Consider the following 11,670-nt stretch of genomic DNA (forward strand, 5'->3'; position numbering starts at 1 on the left):
ATATTAATAAAACAGGGTGGATGGTTCCATTTGCTGCCTTGCATATAAAATGATACTATTTACATGTGTTTATTCTTAGCCAACTCTTCACCCAGAATTGCTGGAGAAGTTCATGGCTGAGCTCAAAGTTTACTATATTAAGCATCACATTTAAGAAGAAAGACACATAAGTGAAATTACTTTGGGTGTATAAAACTCCTTGGTATAAGAATCAAAGGGCATCTGTTTATGACCTACAGCCCTGTCTTTAAGGAACAGAAGCTCTTTCCCACTTAGGCTTCATGTTTTTACTGAAGTCAATCCTTCTTTCTAGCCCCAGGGACATTAAGAGTAATGGTGATTAGGGCCACACTGGACAATGCAATTTAAGCTAGGTCACTGTAATTCAGCCTGACGTTTACTGGAATTGCTCAGAAGAGAATCTTACTTTTCACTGGGGTTTCCAGTTGATACACTGTAAGACTGGAGCTTCTGATGATCATTTTTGTTGCTTCATGTATTGCCAAGAAATGGAGAAAGATACATACATCTAGGACAACAATAACTGAGCACTTAGATGCAGCCATACCTGCAAAATGGAATGACTTTTCAAATACAGGAGTTAATCAATGTTCCCTTTCCTCTGAATTTTTGTTTTCTGTCTCCTGACCCCTCTCCTGTTTCTGCCTTGGTTTTTGTCATTTGCCACCAGAAGAATAGTGACCTGAACAAAATGCCTTACCTTCTTTTTGGCTTTAGTATATAATTGATAAAAATAAAGGAGGCCATTTTATCCAAGTTTTCTTGATTCCTATGTACCTTCTGGGGGGCAATAAAGTACTTTTAGAAGTTTTATTATTCCTGGCTACAACTAAACTTTCAGAGATAGAAAGAAAGGAACGCACTGCCAGACCTTTCTCAGCTATGCAGCGAGGGGCAGTGGCCACACTGTCATCGGGGCGTCCTGGACATCCAGCTGGTTTGATGAATGAGCCAACTGCTCTCACCATCTCACACCTATCCACGAAGGCAGCAGCTAAGTCATCGCTGACACACTGCAGTCCGTGAAGCATGTGTACCTAGGACATTGATGATCTGCACTTAGTGGGGAGCAGGCAGACAAGCTATTTTATTCTTTCTCACTGTGGAGCATTTACCACCACCTGTGGGATGAGTGCTTAGGCAAATCCCAGGCATTTTCCAATTAAAAGTTCCCTGTTGTAAGAATAGCTTCATTTAAATAATTAAGATATTCAGTCTACCATAGTAATTAGAACTTCAAATTTAATTCAAAAATTGAATATTCTCCCTCCTTTCAGATTGGGCCTGGGCAGAAGTGCAGGAAGAACAATCGTTTTCTTCCCCATCATTCCCAGGCCTTGTTTTTCTCCTCCTCTTTACTGCGTCTCCTGCAGGTCTTGGGAAGGGTGGAAAGAGGGAGGAGAGGTGAAGGATATGCAACATCATGCTCCGCTGGCATAGCCCATGTTACTTCCTGGTTGGACAGGTTCCCAACAGGCACTATTTTACTGCTTGGTCTCTGGGAGGGACATTGTCTTCTTGGTAAAATCTGAGATAGATCTTACCTTTCCTCTTCCAGCCCCCGGCATCTACAGTCACCTGGCCCTGTTGGGTCTCATTGTTCCCTCCAGGTAGTCCATATGTGCTGGGTCTAAGATTTCACCAAGCTGGTTCCTTCGTAAAGTTTCACATCTAATTCTTGGGAAATTGCCGTTGCAGAATTGCCAGTTAATATACTATCTATACTCTGCTACCCAGGTCACTTTAGCAAGCCTCTTGCCTACAGACTCTAGGTGTGAGTCTGATCTACGTATTCTAGGCCATGTAGATCAAATTCTCCAAGTAATTATTTTGAAGCCCTTTTCAGTTAGATTAAAAAGAGGAAGTCATCCCTCCTTCTCAAGCCAGTATAGACAGGGAGTGCCCTCAGGCATAGGAGCGCAGGCGCAATTCTCTCCAAAGAAAGTCTGGCAGCCTCTCTAACCCCACCCCTTCTGTATCCTGCAGGCAAATTATGGCTAAGAGGCAAATCTTTGCAATAGACTATACAAGTGGTCTAACATTTTATTTTGGCTTGGGATTTTGTTGGCTCCTAAATTTCACTGGTAATCCTCTGCTTCCAGGGTCTTCAGCCAAAACTGAGACAGATAACATCCTAGTCCATGCCTGTGGTCCATGTCAGAATTTTCTGGTTCTACCCATCTGTAAGTAGAATGTTCTTAGTGAAATCATCTTCCATCTGATCTTTGGGCCTTTCCTCACATCATCTGTCTTTCCAGGAACCAAGATCAGAGCCACTGTGGTCCTGGCGATGAAACTCTTTCTTCTTCTGAAGTAGTATTGATTCCAACTGATGTTTTGCTTCTATGTTCAACTGAAGGATTTCATTTATATATGATCAGACTTACAGTCATCTTACTGGTGTCTTGCATCATTATTTAGATTCTAATGTGAATTACTGGTCAGATGCACAAAAGTATGCCCCAGGAACTCACATAAAGGAACGCACCCAAGGTCATACTGCTCAACCAGGGTGAGAAACTGGAGTATAAGTACCAATCCATGACTCTGGACTCTAGGGAAACTTGCAGGTTCTTTTCTAAACTCCTTATCAAAATTTCTTTTCCCTTTTTTGTGCTTAGCTCCAAGTATGTCTGTGGATTCATATTAAACAGAATGCAAACATTTCAAGAATTCATTTCCATTTCTATTTCTAGCTCTAAGGAGGTGTTAAATTCAGAGTATTTGGCTGATCATTTTTCCTCCAGCAGCAATAATTGTTTTGAAGAACTTGACACACATTTCACCAGAGCTCAGCGCTATTGAGTGGGCAGGGAGCAGTGAGGAACTGAATTCCAAGAGCCAAATTTGCATTGTGCTGGCCCTCCAGAGCAAGCCCAACGCCCCAGTCCCATTAACAATAATGATAGGTGTGCGCTAAGCTCTTCCTTGTTGCTTGAAATATATTTCATCCTTTGGGGATCCGTTCCAATCCTTGGCCCTTCTGTGCCCCCAACTGCCACAGCATTTGCTCTATAATTTATAAAAGATGTGTGCTGCACCTTGGTGCCTCAGAAAATTTAAAATAATTTAAAAGCATCCGACACCAACCTTAAATTAAAGCTCCCCAAATCCCTTGCCTGACTAGTGTAATTAAACTCCAACCCACACAGGTGAATCTTTCAGAACAGCCCAGGGATGAGGAGGCCGAGGCTGGGTCTGAGGCAAGAGACTCTCCAGAGGCTAGATGGATAGAATGATGTCCTGCAGGCAGTAGGGAGGGCTAAGGGCAGAGCGGAGTGTATAAATAAAGCTGAACAGAGAGCTATTATTCCAAGATGCTCTAAGTGTTTAACAGGCATCTTTTTCCTCTCACTCTGCCCATCAAGGAGGAGGGACTTTTTTACTCCTCCTTCTGCCTCCTGGCCAGTACAGTCCAGACAGCCCGCCTATCCCCAGGTTCTCAAGAGACCAGGAATGCAAAGGAGCCAGAGCAATGCTGAGGTCACATTTGCTCAGCCAACCTGGTCTCCCATGTGCCACACATTCGAGTCTGGACCTGAATAATCTGCTAAACAGCAACAACTGCTTTCCCCATTCCCTTAGATTTTATTTTCTAGAATGACTGTATTTAAACCTAAGTCCCTGAAGCCTCAGAATGCCCGTTCAGCACCAAATTTGGAATTAGAGGGAACCTGATTTGAATCTTGGTTCAACCGCCCACAGGGTGAGGGTCTCCAGCAAGTTACACCACCTGGAGGCCTCAGTTCCCAGAGGCAGCAGAAACACTGACCAGCAACAGCTCTCTTCACAAGTAAACAAGATAAGGCTAGAGGTCATGGCCAGCAGCGGTGGCCGTCAGCGGGAGAGTCTGTGGTTGTACTTGAGAAAAGCAGGTGCCCTGAGGAGGGAGTGAAGATAAAGTCTGATAAGGGAGGAAACATGAAAAGAGAACATTTCTGGGCCACAATCCAGTGTCTGGGGGTTTGTGAGGGGAAGCAGGACTACTGTTGATTATGGCTCTCCACCCTCTACCCCAGGCCGGCCATCTTCTCTGTCTCCGTCTCCAGAGGGGATCCGGCTGAGCAGCGCCTGCTTTTTGACTTGGCTGAAGGAACAGACCACAGCCACTCTACCCGCCCCTCTGGGAAGACAGTCACGGCAGGTGAGATACATGGAAACCAGGGCTCAGAGAAACCCAAACTGGAGAATGCTACCATACAATGGCACGAACTCAGGTTTTGGAAACAAGCAGTACTTGTGAGCATTGGGACCAGAGCAAGAGACAGGGCTTGCCTGACACTGAAAAAAATTAGTTGTCCACTCCTCCCACCTACAATGGGAGCACTGCGCTTGGGGGACATTCAGTGAGCTGCCCACGCTTGCTTAAAGGCTTCCAGGGAGCTTCCTCTTGCCCTAACTGGGGGCTGTGGAGGCCAGGAGACCTGGGGCTGCACCAAGTACACAGACCAGAAAGTGCAGCTTTCAGGCTAGTGTGTTGGAGGGGGTCTGCGAGAGGAGGGCAGGAGACTGGCGCCCTGTCTAAGGGCTGCTGATGTGGCCGGGGGAGGCCTCTCGCCCTAAGCAGAGAGCCGCTGAGCACTGTGCACTGAGGGAAGAGCGGGTCCTACAGGGGTGTCTACATGTCTGGAGACACGGGAGAAGCGTGATTTGGGACTAGGACACAAAGTGTGCTCTCTGACATTCCCCAAATGCCAGAAAGACTGAGACAGCCTGAGACGCTTCCCATTGCCGACTGCTCCGGTTGGCACAGAAGGCCTTTGCCAAGCCTGGGGCTGCACCATGGTCCACAGGTGGTGGGAGCCTGACAGAGGGCTGTGAGAAGAAGGGGTGGGGAGCAGTGCCAGAGGGCTTCCGGTGACAGTGAAGGGACCAGGAGTGCTGGGCCCCTGGTGAAAGTCATTGGAGAACTAGATGTTGGGCAACTACACATCTGCTTCTTTCCAAATTGATCGAAGCAATGGGATCTTGGAACCACATGGGAGACTGCAGTAGGCCCTGCCCAGAGCACAATTTGCAACCAAGAGGTGGGTCTGGAGAGACCAGCAGCCCTCACCGCATCTGACAGACAGTTGTGGGATCCGCAGGGCAGAAGCTGCTTGGCTGCCTGCCGTCAGGACATGACTCCAGTGTGAGGGGGGCTCTTGGATGCTCTGGGTTAAGGCTACTGCAACCACGTGAGGGCTTTCTTTTATTTGTTTCCTTGTTTGTCTGTTCTGGGTTTTCTTGTTTTTTTTTGTTTTTTGTTTTTTTTTTTTTTAAATTTGGTTTTGTTTTGTTCTTCTCCTTCTTGCTTCCTTATTAGCACTTTTTAAATTTTTACTTTATTTTTATGGATTCCTCCTTTTCCTGCTCTTTTTGTCTTTCCTTTATTATTGACTTTCTTTTCCTCTATTCTTTTTCTTCTCTTCCTAATTTTCTTGTCTCCTTGCCTCCCCCTCTCCTTTCCCCCTTTCCACATATCAAGTGCCCATATATGCACCAAAGGGAGTAGGGATTAACCAGTGCTTTAATTTAAGTAATACCATTCAAGGACATGTCAGGGTAGTCTTTAAAAAAATTGTGTGTAGAGGATCTAAACAAAAACTACAAATACGTGAGCAGTTTCCAACAATTTCATGGTTAGCTTCAATCTCTAACTATACTTCTATAATGCTGTCTCTTTTCCTGCCTCCACAAATATTCTCTCAAACCCCACAACACTCGCTCTTTACTTCAGCTACAAAAATAATTCCAAGGATCTGACCTCCTGTCTATTTTTCACCAATTCACATTTCTCTTACCTCCCTCTCTTTTTGACTTACCTCCTCCCTTTTCGCCCTCCTCTCCCCTCCCCCATCCTCCACGTCTTAGACTAAATGCAAATAGCTGTATAAGACAGTCTACAAGGGGCACTGATAAGATGAAGTTGTCAAAACAGGATTTAATGTTCACGTTTGATGTATGGTTGGATCTGTTGATATTATTGTAACTTACAGAAATTCTCTCCTTACAACACAATGCCTAGCTCCAATCCAATTAAACTAAACAGGTTGAAGTGATACACAACACCTTTTCCAAATAAAGCCAAGATCACATTACTGGCAAACATAATTTACTAAAGAGATCATCATACCAACAAGAAAGCTGTTAAAAATCTAACCTTAAATCTCAGTGCTCACAGTCACCCATACAAACACTCACACACACAAATCCCACCCCTTAGAAACATGAAGAAAACTAGGCAAAAATATGCCTTCAACAGCACCCAGCTAGGCCAGGCATAGTGACACACACCTGTAATCCCAGCAATTGGGAGGCAGAGGCAAACAGATCACTGTGAGTTTAAGGTCAATCTGGGCTACAAAGTGAGTTCAAGGCCAACCTGAACTACACGGAGAAACCTTGTCTCAAAAAGACAAAACCAAAAACACAACCTCCCCACTGCCCAAAGTAAATCCATGGTGCACTGCTAGAGAGGAAACCCAATGTCAAATGGCTCAATTGTGTGAAATGATTAATGAGAAAGCAAGAAATTTGGTGAGCTCAAAGATGATATAACAAAACAGACAGTGCCATTAGTAAACAAACTGATCCATGCATTCAAAGAATAGACAGACAAAAATTTAGAAAAGCAACCAAAGCCATTCAAAACCTGAATGACAAATTTATGAAAGAAACAGAGTCCTTTAAAAGGGGCCAAACAAAAATTATAGTGATAAAAAAAAAAACCACATTGAATATTGGAGCAGCAGAAGGAACCATGTGAAGAGAGTGTCACATATTGAAGATAAAAAAAAATCACATAAGATTATAGAGTCAGAGATACCTTAGAAACAATAAAAGAGCAAGAAAAATTGATCCAACATCTAGATTTAGTCTACATAAGATTAACCTAAGACTAATTGGAGTTACAGCAAAGTAAGAGGACAGCACACATGGATCTGTTCACAGAGTTCATAGAATGATCAACTAGACAAAAAAAAAAAAATCAACAAAGAAACATTAGAGTTTAACCACACCTTCAAACAAATGGACTTAATAGATATTTTACAGAGTGTTCTACCCTACGACAACAGAGTAACATATTTTCCTAGTGAGTACATGGAAATTTCTCCAAAACACACCACATAGTGGCCCATAAAAAGAATCTGTCTATATCAGATCATTGTGCAATAAACCTAGAAATCAATGGCAAAATAATTTTGCAAAACCTTAGATACTGGATAACACACTTCTGAATAATCAGCAGGTCAAAGAAGATATAATAAAAGAAATTAAATAATTCCTAGAACTAGATATGCCAATACAACATACCAGAACATATGGGACACATATTTTGAGTCCTTAGAGGGAAGGTTATTGCTGTGAATGTCCATATTAGAAAATCAGAGTAAGACTGAATAAATAACCTAATGATACACCTCAAGATCCTAGAAAAACAAGCCAATCTAAACCCAAATCCAGGGGTAGGAAGGGAGTTATAAACATCAGAGCAGATTATGGAGAAAAGAGCAGCACAAAGAATCAATGCATTGAAGAGCTGGCTCTTTAAAAGAATAAACAAAATAGATAAACCCTTAGCTGATGTTACCCAAAGAAGAATAGAAAAACCCCTGTCATTGTAATTAGAAATGGAAAAGATGACATCACAACAGATACTGCTGAAAGCCTATGAAAACTGGACTCCAACAATGGGAGATTCTAGAAGAAATGGGCAATTCATAGACAAGTACAAGTACTGGAACTGAACCAAGGAGATACAAAACCCCTGAACAGTTCAATAACAGGAAGCAAATTGAGGCATTAATAAAAAGCCTACCAACTAAGAAAAGTTCACAACCTAATAAATTCACTGCTTCAGGAAAGATCTAAGGCTAATACTTCCCAATTTGTTAATGAAATTGAAAAGGAAGGCGTATTGCCAAACTCAATCCTGGAAGCTAGGGTTACTTTGATATCTAAATCAGTCAAGGGCCTAACTAAAAAACAAAACTACAGGCCAATCTCTTGAATGGACATAGACACAAAAATCCTCAATAAGACACAGGCACAAAACATCAAAAAGATCATACATCATATCCAAGTCAGCTTCATCTTCATCTGTATATACATCTTCATCTACATACAGATCTTCATCTATATATCTGTATGCCAATAAATAGATTTAATAAAATCCCAATCAAAATACCAATAGCAATGCAAGGATAGTTCAACATATGCAAATATATAAAGGTAATACATTACATAAATGGAAACAAAGACAGAAGTCACATGATCATCTCATTAGGTGCATAAAGAAGAAAGTTTTCTCAATCTGGTAAAAGCCATTTATAACAAACTCACTGCCAATGTAGGAGAAATGTAAAAAAAACTGAGACAGTTTATTCTACAATCAGGAACAAGATCAGAGTGTCCATCCTGACCATTCCCATGCAAACTGTACTGGAAATTTTCAGGCAAGAAAAAGAAATAAAATGGATACATACAGTAAAGGAAGAAGTCAAACTATCATTATTTACAGATGACATAATACTTTACATGGGAGACCTAAAAAAAAAGGCCACCAAAAGGCTCCTGTAACTAATAAACAAATCCAACAATGTAGCAGGCTACAAAATCAATACACAAAAATCACTTGTGTTCTTGTACACCAGTAATGAACTCACTGAAAGAGAAATCAGGAAAATGATACCATTTACTATAGCTTCAAGAAAAATTAGATACTTAGGAGCTAATGTAACCAAGGAAATAAAGAACCTAGTTAATGAGAACTACAGTGTACTGAGGACATCAGAAAATGTAAAGACATTCCTGGTTCCTGGATAGGAAGAACCAGTATTGTTCAGGTGGCTATACCACCATACTGATATATAAATTTTATGCCATCCCAATCAAAATGCCAACAGCATTTTGCCCAGAACTAGCAAAAAAAATTCTAAACTTTATAGGAAACCAAAATGACCCAGAATATCAAAAGTAATCCTAGGCAACAAAAAGCAGAAAGCATAACAATCCCAGGTTTCAAGCTATATCCCAAAGTTACCATGATAAAAACAGCATGGTACTGGCATAAAAACAGACCTGTGGATCAATGGAACAGAAGATGAAGAAACAACCCTAGGCATATAAAGTCATCTGATTTTTGACAAAGTGGCCAAAAACATAAACTAGAGAGAAGCACCTCTTTATCAAATGTTTCTGGGAAATCTCGTTATATATACGCAGAAGATTGAATCTAGACTCATAACTATCATCATGCACTAAAATAAAATTGAAAGTGGTCAGAGACTCATATTAAAACAGAGACACTTCATCTACTGGAAGATAAACAAGCAGAACCCTTGAAGATACACATAGAAAGGTAAGAACTTTCTGAACAGGAGCCTGGCTGCACAAGGAATAACATCAAGGATCAACAAATGGGATTACAGCACATCAAATTGGAAAGGTTCTTCACAGCAAAAGAAACAACCAACAGGGTGAAGAGACAACCTACAGAATAGAAAAAAAATTTCCCAAATACTCCTAGTACAGAGTACTAGGAGTATATACTTATATCTACTCTAGATATACTTATATCTAGAGTATATAAGGAACTAAAAATTCAGACTCACCCCAAAATAAAAGACCCAATTAAAAATGGGCAACTGAAATTAACAGACACTTCTCAGAAGTACAAATTGCCAATAAACACATGAAAAAAATGGTCAACATCTCTACCACCAGAGAAATGCAAGATAAAACAACACTGAGATTCCATCCTACTCTGAAAAAATGGTTGCCATCAAGAAATCCAAGAATAACAAATGTTGGTGAGACTGTAGGGGAAAAAGCCATCCTTCTACATTGTTGGTGGGAATATAAACTAGTATGACCACTATGGAAATCAGTATGAACTTTCATTAAAAAACTAAAACTAGAAATTTTGTTTGACTCAGTTATTCTCCTTCTGTCTTCCTGAAAGAGTTAAAGACATAGTGCAGTGAGACATGCCCCCATGTTTATAGCAGCACAGTTAATAGCTAAATCTTAGAAGCAGTTAACAGATGTGTAAAGACAATGGGGTATTTTTCAGTGAGGTACGACTCTACCATAAAGAATGATGAGTTTTACTTGTAGGAAAATGGATCCGCCTTAAGTTTACAATGATAAATAACGTAAATTAGACACATGAGTTTAAATATTGCATACCATCTCTTATATGAGAAACTCAAAATATGAATAAAGAGCAAAAGCAAAGATGGACAATAGGAAATTGAGAGATAGCTCTTTGGTAAGCGGGAAGGGGATCTTGAGTTGGAGGGAGCAGGGAAGGAAGGAAAGGAAATGTGAATAAAAAGAAATAAGATATGTTATGAATATGTAACTGTTATCCGCAATGAATGCAATCAGTAGGTACTACAAATATATACCAATAAAACACAAAAAGGTAGGGGCTGGGGATTTAGCTCAGTGGCAAAGCGCCTGCCTGGCAAGCACAATGTCATGAGTTTGGTTCCCGGTACCGGAGAAAAACAAAAAAAAAAACAAAAAACATGAAAAGGTAATGTGTGGCTCTGCCTGGCATGGGGCCGGACACTGCTGTGAGTTTTCAGGGTTAGACAATAGCCGTGTCTTCCAGGGGACAAACCATTCTGCTCTTCCTCGCGTTGGTCCAAACTAGAATGTCTCTAAGGGGTACACAGCAGATTCATAGACTTTTACATGTCTCATTACCTATTTTTGTACGTTTGCATGTTAAAATGATATATTTTAGACACTAGACTACAAAATTAATTCCACTGTCATATTTTACAATTTTAAATGAGTCTACTAGAAAATTAAAAATTATGGATGTTGCTTGCATTCCATTTACACTAGACAGTGTTGCCCTAACGATATTCTTTGTTTTCATTCCTGAAGGTAAACACACATCTGGGTTGCTTCAAACAAGGGGTTTTATGATCCGGATTCATAAGCAATCTCTCAGACACCTCAGAATTCAAACTCTAGTGTGGGTGCAGCTCAAGGTGACTGAGTGTGGCAGGTGTTTCTAGGTCCATAGTCACTCAAAAGCCATTGACCACAGAGGGTTAGAAAGAACCTGCAGTCTGCTGTGACTCAGCAATCCTTGTGCCTGGATCTTGTCTCTATGGCCACTACAAATGGGCAGCTTCTCTCCATATTTCCTGTCCATGTTAGGAGAGGGAGGATATGAATAAAGTTGACCTAGCTAATGTCCTCATTTGCATTAGAAAGAAATGTTCCCTTCAAGCCAGCCAAGTGATTGGTTGCTTCTGGTCAGGTGAGCATCTCTAAGCCAATCAGTTGAGCAGGCAAGTCAGTCACAAGAACCATGTCAACCATCTGTTATCAGAGAAAAGCCTGGGCTCTGTCCCTGTTCAGTGGCTATGAGAGGGACCAGTTCCATGATTGTCTAGACCAGGACAGTGGTGCTTAAAAATATTTGCTAAAATTAAACTTTATTTATTATTTTTCTTTTTTTGGTTTTTCTCCGGTACCGGGAACCGAACTCACGACCTTGCGCTTGCCAGGCAGGCGCTTTTGCCGCTGAGCTAAATCCCCAGTCCCTGAAATTGGTTTTTTAAAGGTAATAAGTTGATGTAACAATTTCAAAGACTATAATACAAATATATTTGATGAACTAACATGAAACAAAGACTATGA

At 41.1% G+C, this 11,670-nt stretch overlaps 1 long non-coding RNA gene across 1 annotated transcript in view; it reads left to right on the top strand.

Annotated features, from left to right (window-relative positions):
• The first annotated feature begins 4,012 nt into the window (after nt 1-4,012).
• Nucleotides 4,013-11,670, top strand: part of LOC102027614 — a 9,099-nt gene continuing 1,441 nt past the window's right edge. Inside the window, exon 1 of the long non-coding RNA XR_259734.1 lies at nt 4,013-4,165. This is a non-coding gene — a long non-coding RNA (uncharacterized LOC102027614). The remainder of the gene's footprint in view (nt 4,166-11,670) is intronic.

The sequence above is a fragment of the Chinchilla lanigera genome, unplaced genomic scaffold, assembly GCF_000276665.1.
Source record: "Chinchilla lanigera isolate Chin_1 unplaced genomic scaffold, ChiLan1.0 scaffold00007, whole genome shotgun sequence".
NCBI lineage: Eukaryota > Metazoa > Chordata > Mammalia > Rodentia > Chinchillidae > Chinchilla > Chinchilla lanigera.